General features: G+C 38.0%; 1 long non-coding RNA gene across 2 annotated transcripts in view; it reads left to right on the top strand.

Annotated features, from left to right (window-relative positions):
* The window catches only part of LOC132663840 (uncharacterized), a 54,460-nt gene that overhangs the window by 7,237 nt on the left and 34,644 nt on the right, over nucleotides 1–12,579 (top strand). For both annotated transcript variants that reach the window (XR_013551591.1, XR_013551590.1), the window contains exons 2-3: nucleotides 2,113–2,331; nucleotides 4,361–4,506. This is a non-coding gene — a long non-coding RNA (uncharacterized LOC132663840). The remainder of the gene's footprint in view (nucleotides 1–2,112; nucleotides 2,332–4,360; nucleotides 4,507–12,579) is intronic.

Below are 12,579 nucleotides of genomic sequence, written 5' to 3'. Positions count from 1 at the left end.
ATAATGGAAAGTCCCAGTTACTAAGTGATGAGCGAAGCTTTGAACTTATATCTGTCTGATTTTTCAGTCCCTGATCTTCCCAGGATACCAGGCAGACATCTATGCCATCATTTCTAACAACCCCTTAGTAAAGTAAGGATCACATGTTATCATACCATTTGATAAGAAATGGAAGAATCTTTCCCATTCCATGAGGAGGTGCCCTTAGTCACATCTTCTCAAAAAGCACACACATCACAAAAAGCAAAGGATTCCAGCTTCTGTGAAACTGGGCCTGAAGTGCTTGATAAAAAAGAATGAAACAAGAATAGAAAGTCCCTAGGAGGAACTGAGGTGTGGGGGCATCCACATTAGCTCTTACAAACTCTACACTCAGCTTATTTTAGCACCAACTGAGCTACCTTGCCTCTTGTAATATTATTTATGGTACTATCTTTTCTCAAATGAAGTACAGTATGTCCTTATCAAAGCACAGAAGTCTTCATATGAGGACCCCCCCCCCCTTACAAATCTTGGTTAGTAAATCGTGGCTATGAAGTAAAATGCAAGAGAATTATTGTGTAAGAAATGCCCCTTTATCAGCAAATGTGCTGACTAGTCGAGTTGCATGGTATCAGTGTTAATAATTAGGCAGAAATGAAAGATCATGAGAGACAGAAAAGCAGCTGAGGCCACTAAGGCACAAGTTTGTGAAATGACTTTCCCTTTGGAGGAAAAAACAACAACAACACAGTCATCAAATATCCCATAGCTCTATGACTCCTTATTCCACTTCTCTACTCTGCTCAATCTAGCATATCTTGGCCACAGTACGGACAGGGCAATCTCTAAGTCGGAGAATAATTAAACTATAACAACAATCTTCACTCATGCCTTCAACTATCACCTCTATGCAGTTATCTCCCCAGATCGATATTTCAAATATTGGAGGGTCCCTTTAAAAAAGACTGACTAGTTTCTGCTACTCAGAATAAAAGAAGATGGAAATAGAAATTGACATTTAATGAGTACCTACTATGTGCAAGGAACTCTGTAGGTATTTTGATCATGTTGTTGCAGTAATTCACACAATGCTGTAAAACAGGTGTTCTGCACATAAGAATAACTAAGGAAATGATGCCCTTGCCCCATGGATCTCTCAACTTGTACAAAATCCAGACAGGGTTCAATGTGAAGTTTGCTGACTCCAAAGACTACACTCATTCTACTATTTACTCTGCCTGCCTTGGGTTATTTTCACTGTCCTGGCCATTCTATAGAAGTAGAGAATGCTTTAAAAGGTAGGGAAGACCAAAGAGTTTCCTAGTTATCCCCTCAGTTGACTCATGAGAAAATCTACAGCCTGCGAGGATTTACAACTTAACCCAAATCAAAAGCTTCTTGGTGTCAGAATGAGGAATTAAACTCAAGTCTCTTGATTCATACTTACTTTGCATTTTTACTATTTTCCCACTGGTTTCATTGCTCTTTTTTTGAATGATGGTTAAAACTAAGTTTACCACTTTTCACAAATCCAGAAGATGCTGTTCGTGTTGTAGCATAGCATCCCAGGTCACAGCCATTTATCTCTTGGTTTATGCATTTGTTTTTAATACAACTGCAGAAAAATATTCATCTTTTAAAAAATAGCTGAAGTGAAAAAAACATGTGAACACAGCCAAGGTCAGTATTGTATGCATAAGAGCCTATCCAAGGCCATAGTGGTTAGAGTAGGGTATCGAATGGTCTTCCCTCTGCCTAACCTTGACCCCACCCTGACACTTAACATACTCTTGGTCAGTTTTCAAAATCCTGCTTACGTATCACTCCTTCCAGGAAGCATTGTTGAGAAGTCCTTCACTATAGCTCCCTTCTCAAAATTAAGTACTTCAGCATTGTGTATATGATTCCATTATTCTACTTATTGAATGATATTACAATTTATTTTGTTTATATGCTTGCTCTCATTGTTAGATTGTACATAGTGAATGTATTTTATGCATCTCTATGCACTCGTAACCTAATGCTGTATGTGACTATATAGGCACTCAGTAGATGCGTGTGAAATGAGTTTAATGGAATTGAATCAGCCTGACTTGAATTGAACTAAATTTATTTAAATTTAATTGGCAGCTGTTACCATCTGATCAATCTGGTTACATCACCAACTTCCCAGCTACTCCGAGTCTTGCAGAATTAATGAAACACTTTGAGTTAACTTTTTAGAACTCCTTTATTGAGAAAAGGCTGTATTGACTTCCGTTTACAATGTCAGGAGTGCTTCGGTGAAAAGCAGGATGAGAGGGGTCCAATACAGAGGGTCCTCAGACTGCTACACGCTGGCTCACTCAGGTAGGAACTTCAAGATTTCTTCAGACTCTGGCCTGACACTTTAGCTGGATTACAATAAGCACTAGAAGCACAGTGAGGCACAGAAGCAGAAAATTAGACATGCCACACATCTAAATATAGCACAAGAGAGAAAAATCTTAAGTTTCCAAAGAAAGCGACGTGGAGGAATTCTTTGCTTTGGTCTCTCACTGGATATGCTGCCAAACATTCTCGTCAAACACCTTCATGAAATTATTCAAAAATCAGTTTAATACATTTTCATGACTTTTTTCCAAAATATAACGCTTTAAAAAGATACGCTTTATGGCTAAAACCTGTTCGTTGTACAACTAAACCAGAGGCAAGTTTTCTACACTTCTGGTGGCAAATCGGGTCAAACTAGGTGGCAAGAGGGACCCATTCTACTTAGAAGCAATGCAAATTCTTCATGGAGAGGCTCCAGAGTGGCATACTATATAAAGAAATAGAAACCATAATGAAGTAGGGAGGTATCATACAATTAGACAAAGATAAACCCAGAGTCCTGAATGCTTCCGGTATATAGTCAGTGATGGGAGATGATGTTGTTTGCATGGCTAGATGAAAGGAAATGCATTTCTAGAATATTTAAGGCCAGGAGAGCAAACTCATTGGCCTCCCTTTGCCAGGGTTACTATGAGGCTCATGGAGGATTGATAGCTGGGGTAGAGAGAAGTACCCTGTAAGTGAGAAAGACCTCAGAAGGACATTATTCCCTGCAGAAGTAAAGTGCCAGCACCACGGATCATGTATCATTCAGACTTTATGGATCACAGACGGATAGTTGAAATTTTTTTTCAAATCTGAGATTTGGGTAAGTCAGGGACATATTTCATAATGACTAAGTTGTAGTTTACAATATTTAAGAATTTCTGAGACCTATATAAATATTTAAGATTTTCTGAGATATATAAATAGTGCCTAGATATATTGGATCAAAAACATGCTTTTGAATATAAACTAAATGTATGACTGAACAGTCTTTAAAAGAGCTCCTCTTTTGCATTCTTTAAATATTGTTTTTCAATCGCAACCACTTCTATGTCTTAAATTTGCAGAAACCATGTGATTCCAAGGTTGAGGATACAATGTTTCTAATATTGGTACAAGTTATTTTCAGAGTCAAATTCGAGGAGAGAATAAATCTCTTTAATTTTACTCTGCATTCTAGGGGCACGTGGGTGGCTCAGTCGGTTGAGTGTCTGACTTCGGCTCAGGTCACGAACTCCTAGTTCATGGGCTCAGGCCTCACGTGCTGACAACTCAGGACTGGAGCCTGCTTCAGATTCTGTCTCCCTTTCTCTCTACCCCTCCCCCACTCAGGCTCTGTCTCTCTCTGTGTCTCAAAAATAAATAAATGTTGAAAAAATAAAAATAAGAAATTTTACTCTGCATTCTCAACATTAAAGTGATGTATATGTCATGCTTACTCAGTGCTTTTATTCAGGAAACAAAAAACGAAGCTGGCAAATGTCTCTGATACTCCCTACTTCCCCAAAAAAGTACCTCAGTCCCCTGCAACATATTCATTAAGAAGAAAAATGTAAAAGTCCAATTTGTGGGTTTTAATGATTTGATTTTTGAGGGAAAAAAAACCAGAATGAGATAGTGTATGTGATTTTTGACTCTGAAAGTATGCAACTATAAGGTCAAAATGGACAAAATTTTAAAAATGAAAATGGTTCTGTTAGGGTGCAGGATTGCAGCAAGGGTTGAGGGAGATGTGAATTGAAATATCGATCTGGGGAGATATCTGCATAGAGGTGATAGTTGAAGGCATGAGTGAAGATGAGAACTCAGAGGGTCAGATCTGTCAGAAATGGCCTTTGATTCTCAGGCCAAGGAAGGGTGAGAAGAGAAACATACAGATTCATAATGGAATACACTAGCCTCTATTTTTCACAATGGCAGGGGGCATAGAAAGAGCTTCATTAGGCAGCTGATTTCCTCTTTATCCTTATTGAGTCAGAATGCTGGGCTGGTTCTTATTCTGATGATTGTTCTTATATAGCTTTTCAGCTACATCAGGGCTCCTAAGTCACAGAAAGTGTGCACCAAACTCAGACACACAGAGAAATGTGATAATGACCTGGGAGAGAAGAGCAATGCTAAGCTACCTGCCAGAAGAGTTGTGTCTGAGGCACGCCATACTTCAAGGTAATTTCGTTGTCTCTAATTAGTTCTTGCCATATGGCTAATATTTCGAAAATTCCCTTTTTAAATCAACCAGGCTTTTTAAAAGAATGGCTAGAAATCTAATCGTTTTTAATTTTGCCTTTTTTCAATCATAAGCAGTTTCCTTCAAACTTAACCAAGAAAAATAATCAGAGATTTTATTTTTTATTATAACAACAATATCCGTATATTTCTCTAAATGTGTTATAAATATAACTACATACATACATCCCTTCTTTCCAAGCTATCTTGCCCCAGTACTGAGGAAAAGTGAGCCAAATATCATTTGTCTTTCTATGGTTATACATTTCAGTATTCATTTATTCATTTAATAAATAGCTCTCTTTGGGGCACCTGTGTGGCTCAGTCCATTAAGCACCCGACTCATTATTTTGGCTCAGGTCATGATCTCGCAGTTTGTGAAATCAAGCCCCACATCGGCCTCTGCTATGATAGCACGAAGCCCGCTTGGGATTCTCACTCTCCTTCTCTCTCTGCCTTTGCCCTGCTCTCTTTCAAAATAAATAAATGAGTTTAATTTTTTTTTAAATAGCTCTACTTGTCATGATTGCTAGGTGCGTGAAAAAGATAGGGGCACCTGCGTGGCTCAGTCGGTTAAGCATTCAACTTCGGCTCAGGTCATGACCTCATGATTCATGGGTTTGAGCCCACGTCAGGCTCTGTGCAGATAGCTCTGAGCCTGCAGCCTGCTTCAGATCCTGTGTCTCCCTCTCTCTCTGCCCCTCCCCTGCTTGCACTCTGTCTCTCTCTCTCTCTCTCTCTCTCTCTCTCTCTCTCTCTCACACAAATAAATAAACATTAAAAATTTTTTTTAAAAAGACATACAATACCCCTTCCCTCATGACGTATACAATACCCCTTCCCTCATGACGTTTACACTCAGAAAATACATCTTTTCCCTAATGACTATAGATTGTGATAAAAACCAAACAAAACAAGGGGTGCCCAGGTGGCTCAGTCAGTTAAGTCACTGACTTCGGCTCAGATCATGATCTCATGGTTCACGAGTTCTAGTCCTGCATGGGGCTCTGTGCTGACAGCTCAGAGCTTGGAGCCTGCTTCAGATTCTGTGTCTCCCTCTCTCTTTGCCCCTTCCCTGCCCACACTCAGTCTCTTTCTATCAAAAATAAACAAACATTTAAAAATTTAATAAATAATAACAAAACAAAACAAAAGGAAGGGTTGGAAAAGAAGGATAAAACAAAGTTTATTGTTTTTCTATATAGGAAAAAAACAATGAAATGTTCTTTAAAGTGTTTCTGCTATTTTAGATCCTTTTCAGTTTAGCAGCAACATGTGATTATATTTCTATAATTCTCTAATCCTCTAATCATGTGTAATAATTGAGTAGACATGTCAACATGACCCTGAAAAATATGACCACGTGACATCATAATAAATCATATAGGTCCAAAACAGCACTGGAAACATTAATCCATCCTCATGATCTCGAGATCCAACAACATTTGTTGTTCATCCAACAAATATTTTGACTGCCTTCCACAGTCATTTCTCTGGTTCTGAGACTGAGCACTAAACAGCTCTCCAGTCATTTTGAAGCTTAAGATTTGGTGTTAGGTCTCTCCACCCTCTGCAGAGATTATCTTTAGGAGACTAGCAGACCCAGTATGACCAGTAGCTTCCCTAAGTGACATCACTTTCAGCCCCTCATTTTTTGGTCACATCTCCAGATGCAATAGAATCATAGAACGTTAGAATTAGAAGGTATGCTAAAGTATATCTAGATTATCTACTCTAACGGTTTTTATTTAGAAATGTGAATGAGGGCCAGAGGTGTTAATTAACACCCAAAGATTATTCAGCAAGTTATGGTAATGGCAAGACATTAGAAAAATGTGCCTCGTATGCATGTATGCGTACGTGGATGTGCAAGAGGGGACATGCAAAGACCATGTTGGCTCAAAAAGAAGTAGCCCCCTACTCCCTTCAACACTATTTTCTGCATTTTTGCCAGTAATAAATTTGCTATCTTACTGTCCAGAGTTTTTTCCATTTATCACTAAATTCTCCTTTGAGCTCTTAGACTTGGCAAACATTGAAAACCCTGAAAAAAAAAATTTTTATCTCTTGATGTCCTGTCCATAAATTAATTAAGATAACTCACTTTCTCCCACATTTCCCATAATCCAGAAAATGAAAATCAATTGTAATTTTTAAAACTCAGTAAAAAATCCTTTGACTTTCTCTCTCATGATTGACTGGTTTCAGTCCTCTGAAAAACACAAGGCAAACTTCCAACACTGATGAGTTAATGTTATATCCTGACTATATTTAAAATTACTTAATCATATTCATTAATACAAAGATAGTGAGAAGCCCCCACATTTACTCTCAGACAACATGAGGTCACCAGCATGTGAGGGAATCATATACTCCTGGTCATTAATCTTAATTTCTGAAATTACATTTGAAGATTTAATTCTCTCTTCCCATGTCTAGACAGGCAATGAGGAATAATCTTTTCAGCTTTAATTGCATTTACTCCTATAACTTCATAAAAAGGACAATTCTAGTTGCTATTTGCAAAAGAAAAAAAAGATCATATATAATCCTCATTATCACATTATAGTTGTCAGTAACCTTAATAGCTGGGCCTCCACAGGAGACATAAAAGAAATATAAAACAAAGTTTTATTTCTAATAAAAATCATATTCATCAAGAAATTATTGATTGTATGCTATGATTACAAAGCATCTGCTGTGATTTGCTACGGCTGCCATAACAAAATTCCACAAATTGGGTGACTTAAAACAACAGAAATTTATTTTGTCACAGTTCTGGAGGCTAGAAGTTCAAGATCAAATGGTTATCATGTTGGGTTTTTCCCTGTTAACCAAGGGACTCTCTTCTTGGTTAACAGATGGCCACCTTCTCAATGTGTCCCCACAATGGCCTTCCTCTGTGTGCACACAGCCCTGGTGTCTCTCCATGTATCCAAATCCCTTCTCATAAAGACATCAGTCAGATGGATTAAGGCCCACCTTAAAGGCCTCATTTTAACTTAATTACCTCCTTAAAAGCCCTATCTTCAAATACAGTCACATTCTAAGGTAGGTTAGGGCCTAGATTTATGAATCTGAGGGAGGGGGTGCAGGAACACAATTCAGCTAAAACACAAAGCATTGTGTATTATCAGTATAATAAAGCAAATACAGTAAGTCAAGAGAAGCTGCTGGCTGGTACACTGGTAAGGCTCTGCACCAGAATTCAGAACAACGGGAGAGGAAGGGAGATAATATTTGCTGATTACCCATTACGTGGCAGTATCTGGGCCAGACACTTAACACGTGCGATCGTGTATAAAGCACATGGAAATCACAATCCAACTGGCTGTCTCCATTTTCTAAATGAGAAAACTGAGGCTAAGAGAGGGGAAAAGACTTCCCTATGAAATGCAGCCAGAAAATGTGAAGACCATTTTAAGAATTGAGGTTTGTCTTCAACACTTATCTACCTTCTACTAGAACATGTTTCCTCCCTGATGCTAGTCCTGGTTCTACCACTCACTGGTTGTTCCTGGACACCTCATTGAGCTAACCTGGAATTCAACTTCCTAATCAGGAATATAAGTCTCTTCATCCACTAAGTGTTCATAATTTCCTATTATATATTTTTCTTTATTATAAAAGTATTATAACCATTACATACACTTTGGAAATTAGAAAAAAGGGAGGAAAATTAATGCAATATTCCATTCTAATACAAGCACCATAAATAAATCTTTTGGTGCTTAAAGATTCCTTTCTGGTCCCATTTCCTTATAGGAAATATAGGATGGTAGAGTTTCTTCTTGCCTCACTCATTTTTGGGGAAGAGCAAGTGCCCATATCATTATGGGATCCAAATTATGTTAGCAAAATAGAAGAAGAGAGACAAAAGGAACAATTATATCCTAAAAGCCCCTTCACTTTAGTATTTGAAAGGTTTGTTTCTCTTGTGGATGTTTATCCATGAGGCAGGACTGAGCTATGCCATTTATACACACACTCACACTCACACACACACACACACACACACACACACACTAGCTCTTTGAAAAACAAACAATGGAATCTAAGGACCAAGAGGAGAGAGAGGCCTAACCCTGAAGGAACAGCCAAAGGGTGAAGACAAAGGGACATTAAGGAAGGGGAGAAGAAAGCAGCCCAGATAGAAGAGACTTCTTGATCTCCATCCAAATGAACTCATAATGAACCTAAAAATGACCTGAGGCAAAAGGCAAAGAACAGTATTGAACCACTTGTAGGCATTCCATCTCTTAAGACTTTCTAATAATGGACTGCATGCCCTTCCAAAAGTTAAGGTCATGGCAAAGTAGTTACATATTTTGAAGAATATATATAATATAATATAATATAATATAATATAATTAATATATATCACAGAATTATATGTACAAACTTGGGACCTGCTTCTGCTTTTTCATTTAATAACTCATAAATATATTTAATATCATTTTATAGCCTGTCTAATCTTGATTTTAGTACCTACATAACATCCGATTGAATTAGTATACTGACCAGTTTACTTAGTCATTATTCTATCTTTGGACTTTTGACTTATTTCCTTTTTATATGCTAGTGCAGCAATTTGCCCAGTGAGGCAGACTATAATTTTTAAGAGAGAAAAATATCCTGTAAAAGTTGCTACCAATTTCTTGGTGAAGACATCAGTTATCTTAGGGAGAACCTAGTTTGGGGAAGGTAAAATGAATGACACTTCAGTTCACAATATAAAACAGCAAGTGTATCACCCAAGAATACAGCAGATTGTCAAAAGTGTTATAAGTGCCTAGGATTTAAAATACAAACAACTGGTGTATTTCCTCTCTTACCACACCAGGTGCACTAAAAAGTTACGCAGGGCCAACAAGCTTTCGAAAAGAAGACTTTCTCCTAGGATGTTTAATGTTACTGGAATCTACCTAAAGCCAGATCATGACAATGGATAGGTGTCCTAAGAGAAAAACCTCAGGAAAAAATAGGTCATACTTGGGACTGGTGAATGGGCCCGACCTGAAGCTCTAGAATGTTATAAGGAACAGCTGGTTGGGCAGCATTCGGGTGATACTGAAGCCATTCCTGGCACAGCCATTGTGATATGCCTTGAGAATGACAGCTGGGTGTATGTACTGAATGAGCTTATCACTGAGGATTACAACACTTGGACCCAATACACACTTTGGTGTGCAGTAAACATATTATAATATCACCTGGAAGGAAAAGGTTTTCTCTCCCTGCACACAAAGAAACAATCATCAAATCAGCCAGAGCTGGGCTCCTTGTTTTCTGTAGTGATTCCAGTGGTGTTCAAACCCTGATGCTGGACTTCATACTTTCAGAAGTAACTTCATATCACAGTAACAGCAGTGTCAGCCACATTGAACAAGTCCTTTGATGAGGTGAATAGATTTTTTTTACAGCTCTTTTTCATTGAAGTTATAATGACAAATTCTTTGGGCTAAATAAATATCCCTGCTTAACTTGGGAGAGGAACTCTAGGCAGAGAAAGCAGAAAAGCAGCTCAGATTCATTGGATATGAATGTTAAAAGGGAATTTGACCTTACTTTGTACTCTTAAAAACAGGAAAAGCAGAATACAGCTGCTTCACGCTTAAAAATAGCAATGCAATGAGCATCTTCCAAAAGAGTTTGCCCAATATTTTATAATCTGTCTTCACGATAAATTCCCAGAAGCAGATAAAGGTAAACTGCTGTCATTTCTAGATGTCAATTAAAAAATGTAAAGATGGCATGCACCAAAGTTCAAAGAAAGAGAACCACTGTGAGTTAAAGGATCAGATGGGGGCGCCTGGGTGGCTCAGTTGGTTAAGCGGCCGACTTCGGCTCAGGTCATGATCTCACGGTCCGTGAGTTCAAGCCCCGCGTCAGGCTCTGTGCTGACAGCTCAGAGCCTGGAGCCTGTTTCAGATTCTGTGTCTCCCTCTCTCTCTGCCCCTCCCCTGTTCATGCTCTGTCTCTCTCTGTCTCAAAAATAAATAAACGTTTAAAAAAAATTTTTTAAAAAGGATCAGATGAAACATACTTCATAGAAAATGAGGGACTTTAGTACAGACAATAAGGGAGGATTAAGAGTATAGTGAATGGAAATGGCAAAAATGTCTACTCTCACTAGAACATTCACTCACTCGTATGAGTAATTAGCACCATTATATGCCAGTGATTATTCAAGGTACTGGGGGGACAAGGAATCATGCTGACTTCAATTAATTAAAAAGTTGGCAAACAAAGAGAACTTCAATTAATTAGTGTGTTCATTGGTCTTTCCTCTTGCAGGAAGAGACTAATCTTATTTATACATGGAATTCAGAGAAGCTTAAAACAAACCAGGCTTCATTCATTCCTTCATTCCTTCATTTGTTCATCTAATCATTCAACATTTACTGAGCGCTCCCATGGGCCAGAAACTGCCAGCTGCTGCAGATAAAGAGAGAAATGACAAAATTTCTTTCTTCAGCATTTGGAGATATATATATATATATGTAAATGTATACATAAATATTCATTTAATATATTTCATAGTGGGTTCATAAACTCACAAATTTCTATAGATTATGACATTTAAAAATTCATCTCCTTTTTATCTAAGAAAACGATAGTTCCTTTATAGTTTAAAGTTCTACATAAAATTTGTTGGATATTCATTCTTTTTTTTTCTTTAGATCCAGCCTTCTAGGATAGTCACTTTAGTATACGTGCTGCCGAAGTGAGCACAAGGATAGTCACTTTAACACATTGCTAGCCAAAGAGCTGATCAATACGAATGAACTGCCTGAAGGTGGCTTTGAGAAGGACTTGCTATCAACCCATATTAGCTAAGTTTGAAGGTTAAGAGGAATATACTGACCTTTCTCATTTGAGTATTCAGATGGTTAGCGATGCTTCATATTGTTACCGTGTTTATCTAAAGCATTATGAAAACCCCAACTCAAAGAATAGATTGGGTAGTGCAGGTAATCAGTTAATTTCTTCCGCCAGAAATTGGGAAAGCAACCACCTTTCCATCTGAGTTTTGAAAAAAGCGTTTCTTTACCTTCACATTCAGACACAATGACAGGATTTAGTATGCTGTATCTTGTCACTGCCAGACTATGTTGTGCCCACAGAAAAGCTGACAATGGTTCAAAGAAGATGAAACCATCACATCAAGCCAGAGGACCTCTTTATAACACTGCTACTTGTTAAAGCCATCACAATGTGCCATCCAGTATTCTATTCCTCAGACAGCCTAACTTCATAGAATGTTAACCTACTCAGACCCAACTCACCTATCATAGGAGCATTGAACAAAATCTCTACTTACTTTTCTCCTTTCTGGCAACCAAAAGGCCAACAACAGTCTCTTTATCTACCAGCTTCCTTCTGTCCCTGACTCTCTTATTTAAAAAAAAAAAAAAAAAAAAAAAAAAAAGCCTTATCTAGAATACTCTTCTTCAAGTAAGATTTATCCAGCTTGTGTACTTGAATAATAATGTCTACGGTCAGGCACCAAGTTTTCTTTATTCCAATTACCGTCAATGTGTCTGGCACACAGCAAGTGCTCAATGACTATTTGTTGAATTGACTTATATAGTTTAAAAAATATCTGTCTCAGTGATTGAATTTGCCCACTATATGTAGATTTTTTTAAATCATATCTAGGAGAAATCTAACCTAAAGTAATTGATTTCTAAAGGTCACCTGAACTGACTCAGATCTTAATACAAGTTGTTTCATGTCTAAAATTACGTTTTTTGAACATCTTTTCAATAATCAATGAGTGTTAGGGTGCCTGCGTGGCTCAGGTAGTTGAGCGTCCGGCTTTGGCTCAGGTCATGATCTCAGAGCTCATGAGTTCAAGCCCCACGTGGGGCTCAGTGCTGAAAGTTGAGAACCTGGAGTCTGCTTCAGATTCTGTGTCTCCTTCTCTCTCTGCCCCTCCCCCACTAGACTCTGTCTGTCTCTCTCAAAATAAATAAACATCAAAAAATAATAATCTATGAGTGTCAGCAA

This window comes from Panthera onca, chromosome D4, assembly GCF_046562875.1.
Source record: "Panthera onca isolate mPanOnc1 chromosome D4, mPanOnc1 haplotype 2, whole genome shotgun sequence".
Taxonomy (NCBI): domain Eukaryota; kingdom Metazoa; phylum Chordata; class Mammalia; order Carnivora; family Felidae; genus Panthera; species Panthera onca.
Note: the sequence above shows the minus strand (reverse complement) of the source record. Positions and strands in the feature narration are given on the sequence as shown.